We start from the raw sequence: 3,943 nt of genomic DNA, 5'->3' as shown, positions 1-3,943 counted from the left end.
TTTTTTTTTTTTTTTCCCCTTAAAAAGAGACATAATAAATAACTCGTTCTGACTTCTAAACAAGCATTTGTGAGGCTTCAAGAATGCTCTGGAATGCACAATTCCTCGAGTCTCTTTCGCTTACACCATTTCGTTTTGGGTACAGCCTGCCTCTGGTTCACTTAAACGTGTAACAGCAAAACTGGGATCTGAGCTGCAGGTAGTGTTACGTTACTGCCGGTTCTGGAAGGAAACCTTTTTAGAAGTAAGAAGCGAAGGGGAAGGATTTCTCCTCTCCATCTGTGGCAGACAGCTGCTCGCTGCCTGGAATCTGTGGTAGCAGACACTCAGAGCAGCACCACGCTGAAGTAAACACTGCGGAAATCTAATTTCTTTAATTGCACTGACAGTGTAGAAGTACTCTCAATATGATAGTTGCCATGTGATAAACCGAGTCATCTGATTAAATGCTGGAAGCTAAACAGGCAGTTGTCATCCATTTCATTAAAAGATGTATTTTGTTGAAATACTTCAAATACTCTGAAAACTTTAAAAAAAACCCTAAAACCGTCAGGAAGACTCAAGAGAGCTGTGTGTGCACACCCACGTGCTGCACGGCCAGGTGTCTGAATGCTCAGCACAGGTTAGAACTTGAAGTAACCATCCAAGCCAATATGCATACAAGAAATAAGCCAAAATAGAAGATATGGCCCCATCAGGCCATAAAAAGCTTTGACAGTTTTACAGACTGCCGTGTTGGAACCGCCATTAAAAGCAACTCCCCACAGCTTTCTGCCTTCACACAACCACCATCCCATGTCACTGAGCCTCACTGCTGCCCCAGCTCAGCACCCCCTGCCCGGCCCCACAAACCTCCCCCACACCTGCCCAGCATTTTTAAACAAGGGCTTAAGGTCTGTGCAATTCACTCTGCAGCAATTGTGACCTGCAAGGAGGAAAAAAAACAGCATGCTTTTAAAAAGTACTTTAAAATGTAGATTTTGCATTTTGCAGATTCTGCTGCCCAAAGCAAACAGCACTGGGGATACCACCCCTTCCCTATGGAACTTACTACTGCTGTTGGTGGAAAAGCTTTATAATCACTGTCCATTTGCTCTCATATCCAACCACCATGCCATATCTGCCACAGCACTGCCAAAGCAGAGAGCAAACCCTCAGTGGGATGCACTGAGCCACACACCTGCTGTGGGGACGGCCTCCCCAGGCCCAGCTGAGCACAACGAGGGGCAGGGGCTGCCTGCTGCCGCAGGTGCACACACTCAGCACTCCTTTGTGAAGACATCCCACCTGGGTCTGTTCCTCCCTGCAGAGAACCATGGGGGCAGCAAAAACTGCCCCTGCAGCAGTTTCTCTTCCCTAGCAGCCTCATGAAGTGGTTCCAAAGAATCCAATTCTTCGCCTTCTTGGTTTCACACCAGCTCATTTTGTGGAACAAATTCAGCACCCAGTTGCTCCCTGTGATGTCGAGTCACGCTATCTCTGTTATCCTCAGTTTTGAGCTGACCCACCCTTACTGTGCGCACAAACTGCGCCAAGTGCTTCCGTGCGCGCTGCAAGCTTCCCAACAGAGCCAGTGAGCACAGCAAGCACACCAGCACCAACAGGGTTGCTACAGAAGAAACTTTTCAGGGTCCCTGTCTTTCAAAGCTTTCAGCCTTTCTCGCTCACCCTCAGCCATTCTATACCTTTACACAGGGAAGGCCATTCAGTCCAGCACTGAACATCACCCAGCTGCACCAAACACCCTCTGGCCCCAGCACATCAGCACCCCTCGGTAAGTGCTACTGATGCAACCAAGAGCTCTACTTCAGCTGCACAGATGTTCTGCGTTTGTTTTCTACATGGTAATAACACTGCTGCAGCATGCATTCAGACTGGAGACAAAGGCTGACATTCCCTACAAACCAGCACAGCACCCAGACAGTGTGTGCTCCATCAGCTGCTCCCACACAGGGCGGAATGGACAGCTTCAGCAACTTCATGAGACAAACACAGGAATGTGTCACAGGTAAAATGCTCATTCCTGGCTTCTTGAACCAGAATTCTGTGCCCACACCCTACAAGGCATCCCGGCAACTTTCCATCTCAATGTGCTCAATTTTAATAATACTGAAGAAGTTACACAGTAAAGATCAGCCCAGCTTTCCAAATGAAGCTTCTGGTTTGTTTGGGTGGCTTTTTTTTTTTTTCATTAACTGGAAAAAAGACAACTTTCAAGGGTTTTTTTCTCACAAGCAGCCTGTTCTACAGCAAGACCATCTAAGAAGAGTAGATCAGAGTGAAAAAAGCTAGAAACTCAAGTTGAAAGTTGCACTATTAAACCTCTTTTCTACAAGAAATGCGTCCTGGCAAGGCTTCCATTTAGGACAGCACAACAGTCAGGCCCCCAGGGTTGCACTGATGCCCAACGTCATCAGCCGGGATTTGGCATCCACAGACACAGCAACTGCAGCTCCGTGGGGGGCCTGCCCCAACCCAGGGCATCTATCTGCCAAGGCCTCAAGGTTCAATATATTTGGCACACATGAGGTAGGAAAAGGTGCTCCTTCCATTCACTAATTCATCTTCTACACAGCTAGAAAGTGTTCTGAAGGTGCACAGGAGATGAACCTGACTGTCACTATCTCCATTTTACAGTCACAAAAATGCACGAGTAGAGAAAACCCACACAAGTATTTCTGGCACCAACCCCTACACAAAAATAAACAAAAATCCCTAACTCATTTCACTCTGAAAAAATAACTGCTAAATGGATCCTTCTGCATGTCAAACCAAACCAAACCCAGGCCCGGTTGAGGCCCTCAGACCCACAGCTCACGGAGATGTGGGAGCGCAAGATGGATGGCAGAATGCCCTGCTGCCATCTGCAGCACCACCTCGATGGCGTGAGCAGGAGCACGGCCTGCTCAGCGCTCCAACCGGCACGAAGCCCCAGAAGCAGCAGGACTGCAGGCACCGGGCCCCGCCGAGCCGTGCACCCACAGCTGCTTCCCCAGAGCAAAACGAGCACCGAGGCACAGGAAAGCGCAGAACTCTCTGAACTGCGTCTGTTCTCTCGTCTGTGCGCTGGGAAAGAAATCTGGAGCAGCATCCAGCACGCGGCAGAAGTGCTGCAGCCAGAGGCCGGTTCTGCTCCGAAACCCCCTCTGGGGCTGAGACCCAGCACTGCTCCCACAGCACCCTCCAGCCACAGCAGCCGCCCCCGTTTTTCTGCTCGTTGCTAAGTCCCGTAGGGCACGAAGCCGTAGGCAGTGGGGGCTGCAGCGCTTCTTTGAAACAAGTTCCTTTTTTTTTTTTTTTCCCCTGTTGCTTCCTAAAAGAATACGACTGTCACCAAGAATGTCAACAGGAAAAAAAAGTAGCAGTGGAAAGAGTTGGCGGCGGTGCTGCGCCGAGGTTTGTCTCAATGCAGGAGCAGAACTCAAACGGCTGCTAGCGGTGATTCACAGCGCTGAACTTTTAGAAGAGACGCCGAGATGACAGCGGGACAGTCAGAATGTGTCAGGAACTGACATCACCGCCCTCCTCAGCGCTGCCCCGCTTCCTCCCGCACCGCCCCGCGGCGCACAGCCCGCACTCCGCGCTGCCCGCTGCTGGCGGCCCGTCCCGGCACGTGCGCGGAGTCGCGGCTGCGCCCCTTCCCACCGGCGGACGAACCAACAATTCGAAAGACAAAAAGCAGCGATGCGGCGCCGCCCCCCCCGCAGCCCGGGCTCTCCGAGCTCCCCCCGCACGTGCCCGCACGCAGCCCCGGGCTCGGGCTCGGCCCCGCCGCCCCCCGCCCCCGCGCGGCCCGTTCTCCCCGGGGCCGTCCGGCGGGGCCGGATTCGACGCGGCGCTCGGCGGGTCCCCGCGGAGCTCACCTGCGGCCGGGGGAGCGGCGGGGCCCGCGTGGGGCGGCCCGGAGCGGGAGCGGAGCGGCGCCGCGTCCCAGAGACGACTT

General features: G+C 52.8%; 1 protein-coding gene across 1 annotated transcript in view; it reads right to left on the bottom strand.

Annotated features, from left to right (window-relative positions):
- The window catches only part of NEK6 (NIMA related kinase 6), a 46,611-nt gene that overhangs the window by 42,342 nt on the left and 326 nt on the right, over nt 1–3,943 (bottom strand). The window lies entirely within an intron of this gene.

Source organism: Centrocercus urophasianus, unplaced genomic scaffold (assembly GCF_019232065.1).
Source record: "Centrocercus urophasianus isolate 14NV4802_14NV808 unplaced genomic scaffold, USGS_Curo_1.0 seq_34, whole genome shotgun sequence".
In the NCBI taxonomy this organism is placed as follows: domain Eukaryota; kingdom Metazoa; phylum Chordata; class Aves; order Galliformes; family Phasianidae; genus Centrocercus; species Centrocercus urophasianus.
Note: the sequence above shows the minus strand (reverse complement) of the source record. Positions and strands in the feature narration are given on the sequence as shown.